Source organism: Physeter macrocephalus, chromosome 17 (genome assembly GCF_002837175.3).
Source record: "Physeter macrocephalus isolate SW-GA chromosome 17, ASM283717v5, whole genome shotgun sequence".
Taxonomy (NCBI): Eukaryota; Metazoa; Chordata; class Mammalia; order Artiodactyla; family Physeteridae; genus Physeter; species Physeter macrocephalus.
In genome coordinates this window covers 7,783,881-7,806,765 of record NC_041230.1, presented here as the reverse complement: position 1 = coordinate 7,806,765, position 22,885 = coordinate 7,783,881, and the positions used below count along the sequence as shown (strand labels likewise).

The 22,885-nt window shown below is 43.7% G+C and overlaps 1 protein-coding gene across 2 annotated transcripts in view; it reads left to right on the top strand.

Annotated features, from left to right (window-relative positions):
• The first annotated feature begins 14,456 nt into the window (after positions 1-14,456).
• The window catches only part of ZNF793 (zinc finger protein 793), a 36,966-nt gene continuing 28,537 nt past the window's right edge, over positions 14,457-22,885 (top strand). The window contains exons 1-2 of one of the 2 annotated variants that reach the window (XM_024132517.2): positions 14,457-14,631; positions 15,963-16,104. The gene's annotated coding sequence lies outside the window, so the exon portion shown is untranslated. The remainder of the gene's footprint in view (positions 14,632-15,962; positions 16,105-22,885) is intronic. The other variant, XM_028478159.1, reaches the window with a different exon arrangement.

Sequence of the window (22,885 nt, the reverse complement as noted above, 5' to 3'; positions counted from 1 at the left end):
ATGGGTTCAATCCCCAGTCAGGGAACTAAGATCCCGCATGCCGCAGGGCACAAAAAAATAAAAAAATTGAGAATAGTATAATAAGCCTGCCCATGTACCTATTTCTCAGCTTTAACAATTATCAATCTTGTTTCATCTATTCCCCCACCAACATTTTCCTGGAATAGTTTAAAGCAAATCCCAGATAAGATTTTTAATATAAATTCTTCCATGTATCTATCTAATATGTAAAAACTTAGAAAACGTAACTAAGAAACCTTAATACACCTAATAAAATGACTTTTCAAATGTTGTATAATCCCTTCCTTTCCTCCCATTTGACGCTATTCCCACTCACCATGATCCAGATTTAGGTCCACAGAGGTACCTGGCGTGACTGCGTCTGGCCACCATGTCTAGCCACCGCTGCGGTGGAGATCTGGGTAACCTGAGGAGAGGAAGACTGGCGCACCCTCCCTACCTCCCACCATCTCCCTTACGTCCTCTCTCTCCTCCCCTCTGACAACCCAGCTTGTCAGAATTGAAGCCCACCCTCCAACAGCCCATATGTGGGATGTAAGCCAGATTGCAGCTGGCTTCACAATGGTAAGCACTATTGTTGCTATGCACCCAGTCCCTTATGCTCTGGACGTGTGCTAGGTGCAGGCAAAGGCTGTGTCCTGTGCTCTATTAAGGGCCTGTGACCTGTGTCTTCCAATGGTGCAGCGGATAGATGGAAGGATAAATGATGGATAAATGGAAAGATAGATGAATCGATGGATGTCCTGGGATGTCAGTAACCTGAGGAGAAGGCCAGCACACCTTCCCTACTTCCCACCATATCTTCCTTCTGTCCTCTCTCTCCTCCCTAGTGACAGCCCACCTTGCCACAGTTGAACCCGCCCTCCAACCGCGCTAAAGGGACCAAGCGCCGCTGGCTTCACAATGACAATCGCCACTGCAATGCAAAGCTCCGATAAGCTCCGGTGGAGCGAGAGCGCCGTTTGAAGGTTGGCAGGGTTAGTGTTCTGTGCTCTTTTAAAAGGCCCGTGGCCTGTGTCTGCCAGTTGTCCAGTGCATAGTTGGAGGGATAAATGGATGGGTCGATGAATAGAAAGATGGATCGTTGGGCTCCCGAGAGTGGAGGAAAGCCCTGCTTTCCAAGGCTTTCCAGGCTTACCAAGTAGGATTAAAGGGGGTGGGAGAGGTTGGGGCTGGGGAGGAAGAATGGCAGGGAGGAGGGGCTTTCAACAGATGCCTGGAAGGCAGTGCGAGAGGCAGGGACCCTGCCCCGTGTGGCGCCAAGACGTGGGCCTTTTCTGTCCATGTCTAGGAGAGATGCAGCTCTTGAGGGTCAATGAATTTTCGGGCGACAAGGACCAACACTTCAAGCGGTGACTAGGGATCCTCATCGCTGTCTGCCGCAACAGATTTCATTCGCCGCCCCCCGCCCCGCTCCTTCCATTTGACACCATAACCGCCCACTCTAGTCCGGATCTGGGTCCACAGAGCGTCTCACCACCAAGTCCAGCCACCACCCTACCTCCCACCACCTCCCCTCTGTCCTCTCCCTGCTACCCTCTGCAAATGAGTTGTTGAAACTCAAGGGTTTTCATCTCTGCCTGCCGATGAGATTGCATCTCCCCTTCTCTTTTCATTTGACTCCATTACCACCCACTTAGATCCAGATTTGGGTCCACAGAGCCTCTCGCCACAAGGTCCAGCCGCCACCGTGGCATCGACGTCGTGGAAGATGACGGCACAGACTCAGAGATCTGAGATGTCGGTAACCTAAGGAGAGGAAGGCTGGCACACCCTCCCTACCTCCCACCACGTCCCCTCTGTCCTCTTCCACTTACCCTCTGACAAACCAGCTTGCCAGTGTTGAAGCCCGTTCTCCCACTGCGCATGCGCGGGACATGAGCGTGGCTGGCTTCACAATGACAAGCAGTTGCTATTGGACTGGTCCACTAGGCTCTGGGGGCGCGTGAGCGCCTTTTGGCTGTTGGCAGGTGCAGGGGAACGTTGTGTCCGTGCTCTGTTAAGAGCCTGTGGCCTGTGTCTTCTAGTGGTCCAGCAGATAGATGGAAGGATAAATGGATGGATGGATAAATGGAAAGATGGATGGATGAATAGATGGATGGATTGTTGAGGCTCCAGGCCAGGCCAGGCTTACCAAGCAGGATGAAAGGGGGTGGGGGAGAGACGTTGAGGGGTGGGGGAGGAAGAACGGCTGGGAGGAGGGGCTCTCAACAGATTCCTGGAAGGTACTGGGAAAGGCAGGGACTCCTGCCCCGTGTGGCACAAGGGCATAGGCCTCCTCTGCGCATGTCTAGGGGAGGTACTGTTCTCAGGGTCAATAGATTTTTGGGCTACAGGGGCCATCACTTCGAGCGGGGACATGGGGATCTTTTTTTGCCGTCCTCAGTACTAGATTTCATGACAGCTCCCCCACCCCACTTCCACCCATCTGACAGCATTCCCACCAACCTGGATCTGGATTTGGGTCTACACAGCATCTCGCCACCAGGTGCAGCTGCCATTGTGGCGGTGGCGGTGCCAGCGCAGGCAGCGTCAAAGATGGCGACATAGATACAGAGATCTGGGATGTCGGTAACGTGGGAAGAGGAAGGCTGGCATACATTCCCTACCTCCCACCAACTCCCCTCCTTTCTCCTGTCTCCTCTCGCCTCAGACTACCCAGACTGCTAGAGTTGAAGACCGCCTTCCAACCGCTGGTGCTGGGGACAGAAACACAACAAGGCCGGTTGCTATGCGACAGTTTGGCTAGGCTCTGGGAGAGCGCCACCGTGGCTTCGTGGCTTCGTGGAACAGACTCAGAGATCTCGGCAGTTGGCAGGCCTAGGCGAAGGCTGTGTCTGGTGCTCTATGAAGGGCCTGTGGCCTATGTCTTCCAGTGGTCCAGGGCACGGATGGATGGATAAATGGAAAGGTGGATGGATCGATGGATGGATAAATAGATGGATGGATTGTTGGGCCTCCTGAGAGTGGAGGAAAGCCAGGTCAGGCTTATCAAGCAGGATTAAAAGAGTGGGGTAATGAAGCTGGGGGGCTGCGGAGGAAGAATGGCGGGGAGAAGGGGCTTTCAACAGATTCCTAGAAGGCACTGGGAGAGGCAGAGTCCCGCGCCCCACTTGGCACTAGGGCATGGGCATCCTCTGCCCACGTCTAGTGGAGGGAACCACTCTCGAGGTCAACGGATTTTCAGGCGACACGACCATAATTTTGAGCAGGGACTTGGGGATCTTTATCGCCGCCCGCCACACCAGATTTCATCCTCCCTCTCCCCAACCCCAATCGACTCCATTATCATTCATCTAGATACGGAATTAGGTAGACTTTGCGTCTCGCCACCAGGTCCAGCGGCTACCGCGGTGGCGGGCGGCGTCAAAGATGGCAGCACATACTCAGAGATCCGGGATATTGGTAACCCAAGGAGAGAAAGGCTGGCACACCCTCCCTACCTCCTATCATCTCCCTTATGTCCTCTCCCTCTTACTCTCTGACAACCCGGCTTGCCAGGGTTGAAGCCCGCCCTCGCACTGCGCATGCGTGGGAGACGATGGCAGCTAGCTTCGGAAGGACAGGCACAGCTGTCATTGGAAGGGTAAGCTAGGCTGTTGAGAAGCCGGCGAGCCGTTAGGCTGTTGGCAGGGGCAGGTGAAGGCTGTGGCCTGTGCTTTCTTAAGGGCCTGTGGCCTGTGTTTTCTAGTGGTCCAGCGGATAGATGGAACGATATGGATGGATAGAAAAATGGATGGATAAATGGAAAGTTGGATGGATGAATAGATTTGATGGATTGTTGGGGCCCCGGAGAGCGGAGGAAAGCCCGGCCAGGCTAGGCTTACCAAGCAGGATTAAAGGGGGTGAGAGAGAGAGGTTGGGGGGAGGGGCTGGGGAGGAAGAATGGCGGGGAGAAGGGGCTTTTAACAGATTCCTGGAAGCCACTGCGAAAGGCAGGACATGGGCCTCCTCTGCCCATGGGGATGTGCTGCCTTCGAGGTTGATGGATTTTCGCCTTACAAGACCATCACTTCCAGCGGGACTTGGGGGTCTTCATGAGCCCCTCCGCAACCAGATTTCATCGCGCCCTCTCCCCTCATTTCCACTCTCTGTGATACAGGTTTGGGTCCACGGTGGTGCAAAGCATGTCTGCATCTTGCCACCAAGTCCAGCTGCCACTGTGGCGGCTCCAGCGGCTGCGCCCATGGTGGCAGCAGAAACCCAGAGATCTGGGATCTCGCGGACCTGAGGAGATCTCCCCCTATCCACACCCGCCCCACCTCCTGCAAGAGTCCAGCTTTCCATTGTTGAAGACCGCCCTCGAACAGCGCAGGCACTGGCCAAGGAGCGCTGGTGGCTTCAGTGACCAAGATGGTTGCTAAAGATGGGTGCTCCAAGATCAGGGAAAGCGAGAGCCCCCTCTGGTGGTGGGCAGGTGCAGGCTGTGGCCCGTGCTCCATTTTAGGGCCTGTGGCCTCAGTCTTCCAGTGGTCCAGTAGATGGATGGAATGAAGGATGAAGGATGATGGACAGATGGATGGATGGATTGTTGGGGCTACAGAGAATGGAGGAATGCCAGTCTGGGACAGTCTGACCAAGCAGGATCAGAAGCCTACCTGTGGAATCCCTTCCTCCTGCCATGCTTCAGGGAGAGCCTGGGGCTATCCCGGAAGAGGACGGCCTTGTGAACCCCGAGATGGGACTGCCTGTGTATTTCTGGGTGGCTTTGCTCCCTTATAGGTTTCAAAGCAGGGAGTCAGAAGGAATTCCCGTGCCGTCCAGTGGTTAGGACTCCTTGCTTTCACTGCCAAGGGCCTGGTTCAATCCCTGGTTGGGGAACTAAGATCCCACAAGCCAGGGCAGGGCGAAAAAAAAAAAAATCATGGAGCCAGAGCCAGAGCCTGAGGAGATGCCCCTGTGGGTGGATGAATGGGGCTTGTCCAATGGGCCTGGGACTCCCTGCAGTCCCTATTCTTCCTGATGACCTTGTGGCTGTATTGCTGTGTTTGGTTGTGACTGAATATGACTTCTTTTCCCTCGTTTTTGTCGGGTTTTCTTAAGGTGTGCCTGACTTTTCGATGGCTTTGGACTGGCAGTGTAGGAAGCCCCTCTCCATACTGAAAGGCACCATTTCAAACACAAAAACACAAGAAGACCTTATCAGGAACTCATTTTCGACTTCCAGGAAAGATGCCCAAAGAGGTCAAAGAAGGTGCTCGTGACTCTAATGCCCCCATACCCCCAGTCTTCTTCCCCCAGTGCTAAACTCTTACCTAATCATACTGCCATGATCCAGAAGAGGAAAGTCACTCTGGGACAATATAATTGACTCCTCTGTAGACTTTATGGTAAATTTATCACTTATCCACTTTCAGTTTAGCTGTTTTTTTGGCCTACCAGCACTTCATCTTCTTGCTTTGACTCTTTTTACTGGGAAGTCAGTCCTGGTGGTGGGGTGTGAGTGTTCCAGCCAAGAAACACTCCTTGGAAAGTGTCCTGTCTCTCTGGCTTTTGTTTTTTGCCTGGTCCAGATATCTGAAGGGAACAGGGTGGGGATAGAGGGTGCAGAGAGGGGAGAAGCAGTGTTTCCAGGAAGGTACTCTAAGAGGCATGGCTCTCCTTGGGTAGAGGTTTTGGAATTGCCCCTGTGGAACTAGGAAGGTGCTGGCCCACCAATGTGCCCAGCTCAGGAGATATCACTCTCCTTGACCAGGCCCTCTGTGGCCCAGCCCTCCTTGGTAGCCCCAGGTAAAGGTGGTAAGGTGAGATGCTTTTGCCATGTCTAGGAATGCACTCTAGAAGTCAGGTCCCCCTGTGGTTGAGACCCATATTGGGTCCCTTTTTGCTATGTCTGAGAGAGCCACTGGTCTCACAGTCAATGAATTTTCAGTTGACACCACCACTTTGGGACTCAGGGACCTTCGTCTCCCTGTCCCCTCATCAGGCACATTCTCTCCTCACAAGGCTGAAGAGGTGGCAAATGGAAACTAGGATCCATTTTTGCTGTGGGATCCCTGTCTCAGGACTTTGTTGACTGTGTGAGTGTGACTATCCCTGCAGGAGTCCGCCAGAAACAAAACAACAGGGCTTCCCTGGTGGCGCAGTGGTTAAGAATCCACCTGCCAATGCAGGGGACACGGGTTCGAGTCCTGGCCTGGGAAGACCCCACATGCTGCGGAGCAACTAAGTCCGTGCACCACAACTACTGAGCCTGCGCTCTACAACTACTGAAGCCCACGTGCCTAGAGCCCGTGCTCTGCAACAGGAGAGGCCACCGCAGTGAGAAGCCCATGCACCAGAGCAGACAGTAGCCCCCACTCGCTGCAACTAGAGAAAGCCTGCACACAGCAACGAAGACCCAGGGCGGCCAAAAATAAATAAATAAATTTATTAAAAACAAAACAAAACAAACAGCAAACCTAATAATACAATCCTAACAAGAAACTTCATTATCAACTCATTTTAGCCTTACAGAAAAGGTGCAATGACAGTTCAAGTAGAGTCCTTACAACATCTCACCACCCCTCTTACTCTAAAGGTAACCACATAACTAACCACTGTAGATATTTTGAGAACCAGAAATTCACAGAGGGACAATATTATAAACTGAGCTACAGATCTTATTGGAAATTCTGCCATTTTTGCACTAATGTCTTTTTAAATTTCTGATCCAGGATCCACTTTGCATTCAGCTGTTATTTCTCCTTAGCCTTTTGCCATCTTCCACATTTCCTCAATCTCTCCTTATCTTTCATGACCTTTATGCATGTTTATTTTGTGTAAGTTGTAGAAAAAATAAAATGAAATTATAATAGAATTCTTTATTGTCATTTAAATCATTTTTTCTCACCAACATATATTTGTTTCTTCTGGGACATGCTAGTGTCACATACGTCTCTGTTGACATGCTGTCTTTGTACAGAATTAATTTTTGTTTCGATGCAAAATCCTATTTCAGCTTGCTTCACGTATCAATACAATGGGATGAAGGCATGAATTCATGGTTCTTCTTGGCCTTTTTATTCCTGTTGTCCAGTGACTTCATCTGCAATACGACCATTTTTCTTTCATTCTTAGGTATATCCAATTGTGTTTAACTCTTTGCTTTTTCTTATTAGCACTTTATCTCATGGCTTCTACTATTTTTCATTCAGCCCATCCTAGGGAATTCCCTGGCAGTCCAGTGGTTAAGACTCGGTGCTTTCACTGCCGGGTTCAATACCCGGTAGGGGAACTAAGACGTGGCAAAGCAAAAAAAACCAAACAAACAAAAGAAAAAGTCCAATGCAATGGACTTGGTGCAATGTTTGCTCCTTTGAAGGCCATTCTTATTTTTCTGGAAGCTTCTAAGATCTTGGTTTTTTGCCTTCAGCAAATTTCCTTTTTATGATCCTAGTTAGGATTTTCTGTTGTTGTTAGTCCTCTTGGGGTTCTAAGTGCATCTTAAAATTGTGCCTTGGTGTCATCTGTCAGTTTTGGAATCTCCAAAAGTCTGAACTTTCTCTGTCTTGTTACCTTCTAGTATCCCAATTTCACAAATGTGAGACTTTTACAAGGTACTGTATACCTTGTGCTTGTATTAGGTCTTAATTCTCTATCATTTTCTCCTCATACTCTATTCTGGAATTCATGTCATCTCTTCCACTTGGCTAACATTTTCCTCCCCCATGTCTAATCTCTGTTCAACCTATCTGTTCAGTCCTTTCTTTCAGTTATCTGAATGTCACGAAAATCCCCATTTGGATAATTTTTCTTCTGTAACAGCTTCCTTTGCCAAAACTCAAATCGTCTATATCTTTTTATATACTAGGTGTAGTTACTTTTGTATCCAGGCTGTATGCTTTAAATTAGCTTTATTGTGGTATGACTTGCATAAAATTTTAAAAAAAAACTCTTATTTTAAGTATGAAGTGTGATGATATTGGACAAACATAACTGGAAGTGGGGTATGGCCATAATAAAAACCTAACATGTGGGAGTGGGCAGCCTTTAAGGATCTTTCTTTTTCATTTTGTTAACATACTTAATAATTATGTCATTTTAATTATAACCATTTTAAAGATGCCAAAACTATGGCACAGAAAATTTAAGACGATTCCCATGTGCTCAAATAGTTTGGTTTTTTAAAAATATTTATTTATTTATTTTGGCTGCGCTGGATTTTAGTTGCAGCACGCGGGGTCTTCATGCGGCACGTGGGATCTTTAGTTACGGCACGTGGGATCTTTATTTGCAGCACGCAGACTTCTTAGTTGCGGCATGCACGCGGGATCTAGTTCCCTAACCAGGGATTGAACCAATGCCCCCTGCATTGGGAGCGCAGAGTCTTACCCACTGGACCAGGAGAGAAGTCCCTCAAATAGTTTCTTATTTACTGTTTCCTGGGCCCTTGGCCATATGGATGGAACCTGAGAGTGGCCTCTAGTTGCTGAGAGTGTCTCCTGGCTGACAGCCAGCAAGGAAACAGAGATCTCTGTCCTGCAACCATAAGGACTAAATTCTGTCTACAACGAGTGAGTTTGGAAGTGGATTTTTCCTCAGACCCTTCCAAATGGGAACTCATCTTGGCCACCACCTTGATTTCAGCCTTTTGATACCCAGAGCAGAGAGCCAAGCATGCCATGCCAGACTTCTGACCTACAGAATTGTGAGCTAATATATGGATATGCTCTTGAGCTGTTAAGTTTGTGGTCTGTTATGCAGCAATAAAAAACGAATACAGCTTTTGGTGGTGGCTTGCCTTCCAGTTAATTATTTATGCCTTGGCTCCCATTTGATCAAAAAGATGCCATTTTTCATTGGTTTGGACCAATCAGTTATCATCTAATTGTTCCCTAAGATAATTTTGTTTCAGAATCATGTAAGTAATTTCATTTTTAAAATTTTTATTTTTTTATTTAAGTATAGTTGATTTACAATGTATTAGTTTCAGGTGTACATCAAAGTAATTCAGTTTTTCATATATATATATATGTATACACACACACACACATACATATACACTCATACATATAGATAGATAGATGTTCTTTTTCAGATTCCTTTCCCATATAGGTTATTACAAGATATTGAATATATTTCCCTGTGCTACACAGTAGATCCTTGTTATTTATCTATTTTATATATAGTAGTGTATATCTGTTAACCCCACACTTCTAATTTATCCCTCCCCCACTTCCCCTTTGGTAACCATAAGATTGTTTTCTATGTCTGTGAGTTGTTTCTGTTTTATAAATACGTTTATTTGTATCATTTTTTAGATTCCACATATAAGTGATATCATGATATTTGTCTTTATCTGACTTACTTCATTTAGCATTGTAATAGGGGCAGGGCGGGTGCACAGCCTAGAGTAGATGGAACTGCTTATACTGACTATTGTTTCTGCAGGGTCTCACTCATGTGGTTCTGTTCCCTTGCATGACTGATTATCTGTGACAGCTTGCTGGTCACTGTCCTTGAAAACATTATGTGTGGAGGCATAGGCCTAATATAGGTATGCCCTCCTTCAGAGTGTGTTCTCATTTGCCTGGCAAGGTACTACCCATCAAGCCCACCTCAAGCCAAGTTCATAGTGTGAAGTTCCTGAATTGACTGATTCAGGTTGTGAGTCCATAATGTCCCATATCTGATAAACTTCACAAAGGAAAAAAAAAGAAAAAAGAGAAAAAGAAACTCACCCCAGGAGAAGCACTCCAGAATTGCTGAGAGTGGATCCCAATCATTAGAATTTTTAAAATCTGGGTGAATTTAAGAGGTAGCTAGAATTGACAGCCCATGGACTTGGGAGATGGGCAGGGTAAAGGAAACAAGTCGTAAAAGAGAAACATATTTAAACTTAAATATTATGTCTAAACATGAGCTTTAGCTGTGGTCACTGGTACATGGCACTGACCATAAGCAAAAGACCAGAATCTACTGTTTTTTTCTTTTTACCTTTTAACATAGAAAGGAAAAAATAAAAGCAAACATATACAAAAATAGAGAGAAAAGATTAATCACCATGTATTCATTACCCAGATCCAACAATTATCAACATTTCCCCAATTTTGTATTAAGAAAAATTATCAAAAACTAGGAAATAAGGAAACGATACTGTGTCATCCTGTGTGCCTTTTCAAAGTCATGCTAGAGCACGGTATAACAAACCCACCCAAAGTCTAACAAATCATTTTAGAGAAAAGTTCCCTAAACTCAGCACTGTTCACATTTTGGGCCAGATAACTCTTTGCTGTGCAAGGTTGTCCTCTGTATGGTGGAAAGCATCCCTGGCCTCTATCCACCACATGCCAGTAGCACCTCCCCTCCCCCTAAGTCATCTCCAGAGATTGCCTAATGTGCCCTGGGCATTAAAACTGCACCAGTTTGAGAACCCACTGCTCTAGCAGAATGTAACTTTGTTTGATGGGCTTTTTACTACTAATTAGGATGCAGACTATATACATAAATGTGAACTTGGAGACAATTGGTACAGTTCATATATTTGTCTGCTATAGATGCAAACTGACTCTGTGAAGAGAAGATAACCTTAAAGGTTATGGTTTTACTGCCGTGTAGGACATTAAATAGTTTTGTATCTAACATTGCAATCTTATTCCAAGATTCTTTACTCCACTGACTAAATGCCTATTTATTTTGAACCAAATTTCCAATCCTGCTAGTTCCCTCATTAGTAAGTTAAGCGAATCTCTGAATATCTGTAAGAACTCTAATTTTCAACTTTTTGAAAATTATACCTTGAGACTTGTATCGCCAGTTACCACCAGCACCACCATCCCTGGCTCCAGACAGGACAGGATGGGGTGCAGCCTCAGCTCATGCCAGGCTACTCTCAAGATCTATCTTGATCCAGGGGACAGTCACATCTATCACATCCTATCTGGATCCAGAACAGTCTTCACTCATGCAAGGGCAAAGCCCTATTTCTACTCAGGCCAGGGCATACTCCTTTCTGCTCCAGAATAGGGAAGAGCTATGCCTCCTTTTAGGCCACATTTGGGGCCCGGTATCCCTTTAAATGATGACAGTGTAAAGCCCAACCACATCTGGTTCAACAGGCTGAGACCTATCAGCCGAGGGAATAAATAAGAGCTGACGGTCAGTGCAGGCTGGGTTAGCCCAGAGCCTTTAATTTGCCAAACCACAAATCCTTGGAGGCTCCTTTCTCTAATTCTTCTGCCTAGAGGGGGCACTGCCATAAGCCATAAGTGTTCATGATGGTCTTGCCAGGGTCTCATCTTTCCACAGACTATAGTAAAGTGCTGTCAGTTCTTCTTTCATGCCTCTCTCTTTTCCATAGACCACACAATCACTCAATATCCTGAACACTCTTTTTCTTCAAAAATTTAAGGTACAATTTACATATAATAAATGCACGAATCATAAGTGTTTACTTTGATGAGTCTTGACAACTCTTGAAACCACCACCCAAAACAACATATAGAACATTTTCATCAACCCAGGAAATTCTCTTCAGAGAATTCAACAGTCACTAGAGTCAACTGCGTTCTGATTTATAACTCAACAGATTTGTTTTTTGAGCTTCACATAAATTGAATCCTACAGTGTATACTCTTTTGTAAACACTCTTCTTTTACCCATTTCTCTTTCCTTGTGTAATCTGCCCCCACCAGACCTCAACCTCTTGAGTATCCTTTATTTTTATTGGAGACCTCAGTCTTCTCTTTGTTCCCTAATTCAGTGCCTTAAATATACTGAAGGAAAAAATTTAACAATAATGGTAATGATTCTTTACCTTCGTATGAAAGAGACATACCTGGCTCAGAGTCCCTCTTTTTTACTTACTAGCTGAGTGATTATGGATTGGTCACCTCACCTCTATAGTGCATTTTCTTTAGGATGGTGATGATAACATTGTTCTCATAGTGTTTGTGGACATCTTTAAGGTTGTTCCTTAAATATTTCTAGCTCTCCCCATTCCAAGCTTATGGTAAGATTGTATTTCTATCATGTGGTTGGGTGACTACTCAGTGAGCAGTGAGAGGAAATGATATGTGTCATTTCTGAAGCAGAGCATTTAATTCCCAGCATAAGACACTCCAAGGCTCTCTTTCCTTCTGCCTTTATGACTGGTGCTAGAATGAGGGTAGCCCTTGAAGTGAGAAGGCCAGCAACAGGCCAGGCATGTAATGGGCACTCTCTAAATGGTCATTTTTGTTAATTACTATAATCACTTCAAAGCACTGTCACATAAACCTCTTGTATTAATTCAAGTGAAGCAAGACTCTTAAACTCTTCGCTAAATTTTAAGTATCTAGCAGAGCCATAGGCCTTTAATTTCCCTATCATGCAGGAGGAGAGGAAATTGCTAATAATCCCCTCTGACTTGATAGAACAATCTCACAAGTTTAGGAACTTGTTTAAGGAATCCAGAGATGTCAATTATAGCATTTTTACCACAGCATCCAAGTTATCGATTGCTGCATAACAAGTTACTCCCAAACTCAGAAGCTAAAAACAAATATTTAATAGCTTACACATTATATGAAGGTCAAGGATCTGCTAGCTGGTTGGTTCTGAGTCCCTCATGTGGTTGCAGTCATCTCAAGGTTTAACTAGGGTACAGGATCTGCTTTCAAGATGACCCCTTGATACAAGAATGCATCAGTTCCTCCCTGGCTGTTGGCGGGAGATCTCAGTTCCTTGCTACATGGGCCTCTTCATAGGCTATCTCAGTGTCCTCAATGACATGGCAACTAACTTCTCCAGAGTAAGTTATCTGAGAGAAAGAGCATGAGCACCTCCAAGACAGGAGCTGAGGTGTCATTTACAACTTAATCTCAGCAGTGACAAGCCATCACTTCTACTGTATACTATTAGTCTCACAAATCTGCCTTGGTACAACGTGGAAGGGGACTACACAAGGGTGTGACTACCAGGAGGTAGGAATTGTTGGGAGTTATTTTAGAGGTCAGCTGTTATACCACTTGGTAAGACCACCAAATAGAATTTTTTTAAAGCTATTTTCATACGACAAGGCAATCATTTCTAGAGATGTTCCAAAACAATGCCTGTGATGTGCAGAGCACTTTGGATGCATTAAAAACAGGACTCTGGTGAATGCTGTCTCTACCCCACCACTGCCTGGGCACTCACCATGCCCATATGCTGATGGCTGGCTTCTTCCCAACTACAGACTCTGCCTCAGATCTGCCCATGAGGCAGGCTGAAAATGCTACAGCTTTAAGGCCCTTACAATAGCCCTCAACAATGAGGAACCAGAGATGACATATAACTATCTCAGCTTCATCAGCCCTTGAGTGGGACAGTTTGGAGGTGATTTCTACACAATCTCCCAGAGTTCCCCACAGGACTGAGCCACCATTGCTCACAGGGGTACTCTGGCTCATGGATGCACTCTGTGTTGGTTTCCATCCCTCCCCTGTCTCACTTATCCATCCTCTACGTGTCAAATAAACTGCTTGCACTCACACCAGTGTTTCAGGTCGTCTTCTGGAGCATGAAAATAAAGGAAAACCTCACTCAAATGGAGTAGGGCGGCCTGAAAGGGGAGCTCTCAGGCAGTACCACTCCATGTCAATTACAGGAAGAACTGACCCCAAAAGAAGAATCAACAGGAAGGAATCATCAATCACAGGCCTCACCAAGAAGAGATGTGCATTGTATCTCCTACAAGAAATCCACTACTCCATCAACTCAGCCAATGAGAAACTCTCATCACTCTGAACTTTCACTTTTCTCCAAAGGACTTTTCTTCAAAACAACCCCTCCCAACTACCTCCTTTTTCTCTATAAAGTAACTGTTCCTCTCCTTTGTTTGGTGGACTTGCCTATGATTTTTGCTGTAGCTTGCTCGTCCGGAATTGCAATTCTCTGCTATTCCAGAATAAACCCATTTTCTGGTATTTCATTTTTAATGTTAAAAAGCGTCAAGCCACCTAAGATAAAGACTCGGCTTTCAACGTATTCTTTCAATAGCCTGCTAAGAACCTCCTGCTTGCCCTCTCTTGAAGCTCCGCCCCCTCAGTAAAGTATCGCGGGGGCCTCAGCCTCCCCAAGAGAAGAGCCTCTCTCCTTCGCTGTTCTCCAAATCCTAGAGCTGGCCCTGAAAAAGTGTCACCTTGCTTTACAGACTTTCCTCCTGAGAGATGGCCGCGCCCATTGCACGTGAAAAGCGGTATAAATGGACGCGGCCATCTTACCTCACTGCCTGCGCAGCTGGAGACAAAGAAAGCTCAATTTCCAGGTCAGGGAGCCTCTATATTGGTCTCAGGAGGTTTGGGCTTCTGAGACGCTAAAAGCAGCAGTGACGTCTGTGTTTAGGGACCCCGGAACACTTGCTTCTCCCCGCCCTAAAATAGCCTAATCGTCTAACAAAAGGCCTAGTCATTCGCCGTACGGCACAGATTTAAACATGGCCACCCCCTGCAAGAGGTTGTCAAGCAGGCGCGGCCATCATACCTGCAATTAAAATTCAGAAACCCAGAATCCTGTTCTCTGGAAGGTTGCCAGGTGGCGGCCGACAGCCTCAAAGATGCGACTGAGTCTGCGCACGCCCACTCCGGATGGGAAATGCTCATACCGCGGAGAGGCGGCGTGGTGCGGCAGTTTCTGGTTCTGGGCGCGGATGCGGGGAAAATGGGAAAGGTCAGTGTGAGAAACAGTCCAAATTCAGGACCTGTGTAGGAGGGCGACCAGATGGCTACGGTGGCCCAACTGGGTCAGTCATGGGAACCCGTAAGGCTCAGAGACTGAGGGTACTGAAGGGTTAAGTGTGATTGGGCGTCTGAGCCTCTTGGGGGAGGGAGTCTGTGGTGGCGGGTTTGTGTGAGTCAGTGTCAGTGTCTGTGAAGAAGATGGATTGGGAGTATATGGGAATCAATAAACGAGGGTTCTTGATTGAGAGAGTGCGTGGGGGTCAGTTTATGGTGGTCTTCAAGGGTCTGAGGCCAAGTGGGTTTCTTCGAAGACACTGATTTGAACGGCGTTAGGGTTCAGTGATCAGAAGCCTGAGGGGTCAGTGATTAGAGGTTCTAAGTTCTGTTTGGGTACCTGGAACTGGTGATTGTGGCAACTTCGAGGTTCAGTTCTGAGGGTGGTCAGTGAGGATCAGTGTTTGGAGAAATCTTTAGCCCATCAGTGACGAAGACTTTAGATATCTGAGGGCATCAGTGACTGGACTTTTGTATATCAGGGAATGGGGAATAGAGAGATCAATGGGGGGGGCGGTTTCAGTGATTGGGACTGTTAGTAATTGTGGGGGGAGGTAGGACAGTGGGAGTCAGCGATTGATCCCCAGTCTTTGGGATAGCATTGGAGATCAGTGTGGGTTCGCCATCAGGGATCTGTGTAATTCACTGTTTCGCTGTTCGGCAATTAGAATGGATCAGTGAGTTTTGTAGTCACTGACTAAGTGGTCTTTGATGGTCAAATTTGGCATTCCAGGATATCTGTGACTACAAGGACCTCTGGGAGTTAATAGATTGGAGACACCGCGTGTGTCTGTGATTAGGAGGCTTAATGGGGGTTGGTGTTGAGGCTTGCAAAATGCAGACGTTGGGGATGGGAGAGTCAAGGATTTGAGGCTGCAACCCTGCACAGTGGGAACACACTTCACCCATGTGACATGCCCCAGCTGATGAGCAGCCAGTTCCGTTCAGTTCGTTAGGGCCAAAGCCCACCTCAAAACTCTTTTTGAAACCTCCCTCTCTGGGAATTCCCTGGCGGTCCAGTGGTTAGGACTGCGTGCTTTCACTACTGAGGGCCCAGGTTCAATCTCTGGTCGGAGAACTAAGATCCTGCAAGCCACGGGGAGCAACCAAAAAACAAAAGAAACCTTCGTCTCCCTTTTTTACTGTTCGTCTCCCTTTTTTACTGTTCCCCACATAAATTAAACTGCTTTGAAAGGATCAAGTGTTAGAATTCTCTAAAGTAACATCTTGTTAAAAATGCATATTTCTCCTAATATTTCCTTTAAGGTTCTTTCTGGAAAATGTAATGACATGTCCATCTGTGACAGCATCCCAAGAGTCAGCCTGGTTTCTGGAAATCTATTCTGACTCCATGGCAGCTAGGATGGATGTAACTTTGCCTGTGGTTAGAAAACAAAGGGTTTACTGAGTAAGTATCTAAACTGATGTAAAAGATTTTGCTGAAGGAGCAGACCTTGAGAGCATTCGGAAAATACTTTTATCTAGGCTTAACTTAAAAATAATGTTCTCACCACACACACACACACACACACACACACACACACACAAAGAAAAAAAAGGTAATTATGTGAGATGATGGAGATGTTAACTAACCCTTTTGTGGTAATCATTTTGCAATGTATACATGTATCATATCAGGGCATTGTACACCTTAAACTTACACAGTGTTATATGTCAATTATATCTCTATAAGGCTGGGGGAAAAAAAGATGAATTATGGAAGGAAAAGAAAATGGATCTAGAAGTTACTGTGTTCTAAGAATTTTTTTGCTTTGTTCTGTGTTTTTTAGGCATGGCACGTTTGACCTCCGTGAATCTGTGCCATATAAAATCCTGGTAGAACAATTCAATAAACGTAAAACCACAATAACAACCGCAAAAACAAAAGTTAAAGCTACTTTTAGAAACTGTTCTTCACTGAAATTAAAGTCAAACTAATGGTATTAAGATGGACTGAGACAAAATTACAAATGAAATGCAAATAAGATTTTGACCCTTAGCTTAATAAAAGGGTGAAATGCTGAAACAGTATTTTAATTGTTTTTATAAATATTACATTCAATCCTTATGTAGTCTTTAGACAAAACACAATGAGTATATCACCTTAAGGAGCAAAGGAACTTGAGAGGTAAGGCAGGTAACATCTTTCAGAAGAAATACATGTCAAGCTTTCATTTTTAGAGCAGACAGTCCCTGATTTTTACCTGCACAGAATCAAAGATACAGAACACATATGCATGGGTAAGGAGTTAGGGCATTTTCTTTTTCTTGTAGCTCGTTTCCTTCATCACCTACACTGTGCTCAATGCCAGGTTTGGGAGCAAATACTTGTTCTTTTTTAAGTTTTTAACATAGATCTTTTATTGAGATATAAAACGCATAGAAAAATATACATACAGCTCAATAAATTGTCACAAAGAGAACACCCCTGGGTGTTCAGATCAGAAAACAACATTCTAGCACCCTGAAATTCTCATGATACCCCCTCCCAGTTACTACCCTGCCATGGGGAACCATTCTCCCAATCTAACATTACAGATTAATTGTGTCTGTTCTTGAACTCTAATTAAATGGAATATCTGTACCTGATGGGGTGGCAGTATGTGGCTCTATGTGAAAAAATTTTTTAAGTTTGAATACAGATTGTTTCATTTTATTTATGCCAGAAACATTTTTCCAGATCGTTTCCAGATCTGGATACAGATACACAGACAGTCAAGTGTTCTTATGTTAAGGCTACAGCTCAGTGAATTTTTACATTTCAGAGAACTGTGTAAACACAACGTAGATCACGATATACATCATTTCTAGCATGCTGAAGTCTTCCTTATCAGTCAATACCCACTGCCGCCCCTGGGTTTAATTCAATGGTCTAATTACTTTTGCCTGTTTTTGAACTTGAATTAAATGGAATCATAGAAATAATCTGAAGCCAAAACATTCATACAATGTGGAAGTTTTGTCTGAAATTCTGAAACCAGACACACACCAGGACAAAATTCTGTTCTATAGCCCTGGCTTGGCCATTTGAGATTGCCTGTTTTCTGTTATTCCCTCTGGAATCCAAAAACATAAACATTTAAGTGAACCCTGCAGTTTGGGGTGAATTTGGAGTCAGGATCCTGTTAATGAAGTTAACAAGTTAAGGCTGATTCTTCTTTGTAGGTAATTCGGAGGGGGACCTCAGAGCCCCCTGGTGAAAATCTCTTAGCCTTTGGAGACTGACCATTGGCTGCAGAGACTGAATAAGGCAGCTTGAAAAAGAGCCTGCAGGGAATTCCCTGGCGGTCCAGTGGATAGGACTCGGCACTTTCACTGCCTTGGCCCGGGTTTGATCCCTGGTCAGGAAACTAAGATATTGCAAGCAGCGGGGCATGGCCAAAAAAAAAAAAAAAAAAAGCCTCCATGTGGTTGCCTGCCTCCATTTGACAGTAAGTTGTAGACCTGATAGCCCTTTTTACCCCTAATGTGAATTTCCTGAATACAAGAACATTTTCTTATGTGACCACAATATAATTATCAAAAGCAGGAAAGTTAATATTGAAACACTATTATTATTTTAAAAACATTTTTTCACATCTTTATTGGAGTAAATGCTTTACAATGTTGTGTGAGTTTCTGCTGTACAACAAAGTGAATCAGGTATATGTATGCATATATCCCCATATCCCCTCCCTCTCAAGCCTCCCTCCCACCCTCCCTATCCCACCCCTCTAGGTGGTCACAAAGCACTGAGCTGATCTCCCTGTGCTATGCAGCAGCTTCCCACTAGCCATCCATTTTACATTTGATTGTGTATATACATCAATGCTACTCACTTACTTCATCCCAGCTTCCCTTCCCCCTCCGTGCCCTCAAGTCTGTTCTCTACGTCTGTGTCTTTATTCCTGCCCTGCCACTAGGTTTCATCCGTCCCGCTTTTTAAAATTCCATATATATGCGTTAGCATACGGTATTTGTTTCTCTCTCTGACTTACTTCACTCTGTATGACAGATTCTAGGTCCATCCACCTCACTCCAAATAACTCAATTTCGTTCCTTTTTACGGCTGAGTAATATTCCATTGTATATATGTGCCACATCGTCTTTATCCAGTCATTTGTTGTTGGACATTTAGGTTGCTTCCATGTCCTGGCTATTATAAATAGTGCTGCAGTGAACATTGTGGTACATGTTCTCCGGATATATGCCCAGGAGTGGGATTGCTGGATCATGTGGTCGTTCTGTTTTTAGTTTTTTAAGGAACCTCCATACTGTTCTCCATAGTGGCTGTATCAATTTACATTCCCACCAACAGTACAGGAGGGTTCCCTTTTCTCCACACCCTCTGCAGCATTTATTGTTTGTAGATTTTTTGCTGATGGCCGTTCTGATACCTCATTGTGGTTTTGATTTGCATTTCTCTAATGATTAGTGATATTGAACATCTTTTCATGCATTTGTTGGCCATCTGTATGTCTTCTTTGGAGAAATGTCTATTTAGGTCTTAGCGCCCATTTTTGGACTGGGTTGTTTGTTTTTTTGTTATTTAGCTGCATGAGCTGCTTGTAAATCTTGGAGATTAATCCTTTGTCAGTTGCTTCATTTGCAAATATTTTCTCCCTTTCTGAGGGTTGTCTTTTCTTCTTGTTTATGCTTTCCCTTGCTGTGCAAAAGCTTTTAAGTTTCATTAGGTCCCATTTGAAACAGTATTATTATTGAAACAGTATTATTATTGTTATAGTAGCATCAAGTGAAAAAAAAAATCAAAAACAAAACACACAACATAAGAGCTGTGAGTTGAGTTTTATTCAGTGTCTTATTGAGAACTATAGCCCAGGAGACAACCTCTCAGCTCTGAGGAATTGCTACGAAGAGGCAGGGGAGAAGCCAGTAAGTATATGATTTTTTTTGTCTGGGAAATACATGTAGTCAAGCATAAAAAGATTATTGCTAGTCACAAAGATTATTGCTAGTCACATCTCAAGTTAATGATTTTAGTGCTTTTCTGTGTATGGAAGAATTTGGGGTCATTGAAATTCTTCCTTAGATATGCATCTTAACTATCTAGGTGCCCTTCTATCCAAACCACAGAGTGCCTCCTGTCTTTTCCATTCTCAATTTCCCTCAGGGCACACTGTCAGTAGGCACCCACAGTGGCTAATGACGTGATACTTGTAGAACTGGAATGGTGAGCAACATTTTTTGTTTACAGCTGTCTCATCCACAGACCTTATTTAGATTTCTTTAACTGTCCCAATAATGTCCTTCATAATAATTATGTTTTTCTGGTCCAGGAATCTAATCCAGGATTACATGTTGCATTTAGTTGTCATGTCTCTTTAGAGTCCTTTAATTTGGAATATTTTCTCAGTCACTTTTTGCCTCTTTTGACCTTGATGTTTTGAGGAGTACAAGCTAGTTATTTTTCTAGGATGTCCTTCAATCTAGTTTTTCTGATTTTCCTTATGAAATATGTACATTTCTGATTGCTACTTGGAGTTATGGTGTGTTCTCAATGTCCCATATCAGGAGATGCATGATGTTGGTTTGTCATATTGCTGGTAATATTAACTTTGATCATTTGGTTAAGGTCATCCACTGTAACCTTAATAGTGGGTTGTCCACTATAAAGTTATGTTAATAAGTATCTTATCGGGGCATTTTTTGAGACCATGTAAATAACCTCAAACTTTCATTCACTAGTGTTAATATTATCCTTTAATGATTGTTGCCTGAGTCAATTACTACTGTTATGGTTGCCAAATGATGATTTTCCAATTGTATCATTCCCTTATATTTATTAGTTGGAGCTTTCCCTTATCCCCCATGTATTTATCAGTATAAATATAATAGTGCATCCCAGTTACATATAAAACAGGAGCTACATATTAGAAACTTACAAGCTGTTTACACTGTTGAGTTAGATCATGAGCCAGAGCTCAAACCTTCTAAATCTCAAAGAAAGCATCTTGGGAGATTGACTAGTTTACAGAGAAAAAGTTGTCAGATCATGTGACAAATAACCCACATAGACAGGAAACCTCTAGGGTCCCACTCTGGCCAGATAGATTTCTAAAGTGCTGTCACAATGAGGGATTTGGGAGCTAGAGAAGGAAAAGAAACGGACTGTCAGAAATGTAGTAGAACTGTCAAAACCTGATGAAATGATCCATACATATTGTAAAACCCAAGTCATGGTTTTGTTGATTCTGTGACAGTATATCATATTGTATTTTAAAAAAATCATGGTGGAAAAGGTCAGATGAGATTATGTGGGATAGTTTCTTCAATTGAGTTATACCAAACTGTGGGTAGTTTTCTGTGGTTTTATTTTCTGTCTTGATTAAATGTTTAATCAAAGAAGTTAGAAGATATATATGAAAAGTGGAAGGAATCAATAGATACAAACAGAGAAATTAATGAGTTAAAAAAGAAGAAAGGGAAAACTGATAAATCTGATTTTTTAAAAAATCAAAAATATAGATTAAACCACTAGCAAACCTTATCAAGTCAAGAGGAAATTAACAAATAGTGCAAAAAAAGATAATAACCATATCATTAAGAAATATTTTTGTAAAGCTTTACATTAATGTATTTTCAAGGCTGGCATGCAAAGAATGATTTTCTAGGAATATATGTATATACGAAAATTCCATACAAAGAGAAGGAGAACTAAAAGCTGTGCAAATTTAAAATACTCAGAAAGGTACCTGTACACCACCTCCTGCCATTCCTTATTTCTCTTCTCAAGAAAGAAAGACAAGGCTTAGATAGTTCAGTTGGTGTTTGAGATTTGAAGTAGCTTCCAAGTAACTTACAATTCTTCAAATAGTTAAATTCTCCAAGGGAATTTATAAAGGAGGGGAAGGCTACCACATGTTTTTATAAAGTCATCATTGTTGCTGTCAACAAAAAATTAATCAGTTGATCTAAGAAAGAGATGGAAAACTTTATTCAAGCCAAATTTGAGGACTATAACCCGGGAGGAGCATCTCAGAAATCTCTGAGAACTGTTCTGCCTGTTAGAAGTCAAGGCACAGTTATATAAATGTTTTGAGACAGAGGGCGTACAGTAAATGATATATTATTGACAGTTTACACAATCTAGATCTAGGCATCATCGTGGCCCCTTACAAGATCAAGAAGGAATGTTATCTTTCTTTTTTTTTTTTTTTTTTTGTGGTACGTGGGCCTCTCACTGTTGTGGCCTCTCCCGTTGCGGAGCACAGGCTCCGGACGCACAGGCTCAGCGGCCATGGCTCACGGGCCCAGCCGCTCCGCGGCATGTGGGATCTTCCCGAACCGGGGCACGAACCCGCGTCCCCTGCATCGGCAGGCGGACTCTCAACCACTGCGCCACCAGGGAAGCCCCGGAATGTTATCTTTTAAGGAGTTGTCTTGTTGATGCTAGGAGAATGTTGCTCTTTATGGTTGAGCAGTTGTTTCTGCCCATGGGGGAGGTTTGGTTGATGCGTAATACAGATACACAATGCACAACAGCAGAGAGAGGAAGCCAAAGGTCAGAGAAAATTTTTTATGTTTGAATTTTTCCTTGACAGAAAATATGTATTTTATTTCACATTGAACTGATTGCAAAACTAGAAAAGGTGGGATTGCATAAGAAAACTATAGACCAACTTTGTGAATATATATGCAAAAACTTTTTAAAACAATTAACAGTATATTCAAATAATAATTCATTCTGACTGAGAGGAAATTCATTCTAAAGATTTAAGGAAAGCTCAATGTTCTTTCTGAATTTTATTTTTTATACAGCAGGTTCTTATTAGTTATCTATTTTATACATATTAGTGTATACATGTCAATCCCAATCTGCCAATTCATCATACCACCACCACTCCCCCGCCACTTCCCCCCTTGGTGTCCATACATTTGTTCTCTATATCTGTGTCTCTATTTCTGCCCTGCAAACCAGTTCATCTGTACCATTTTTCTAGGCTCCACATATATGCGTTAATATACGATATTTGTTTTTCTCTTTCTGACTTACTTCACTCTGTATAACAGTCTCTAGATCCTTCCACATCTCTACAAATGACCCAATTTCGTTCCTTTTTATGGCTGACTAATATTCCATTGTATATATGTACCATAAATGACCCAGTTTCGTTCCTTTTATGGCTGACTAATATTCCATTGTATATATGTACCACAAATGACCCAATTTCGTTCCTTTTTATGGCTGA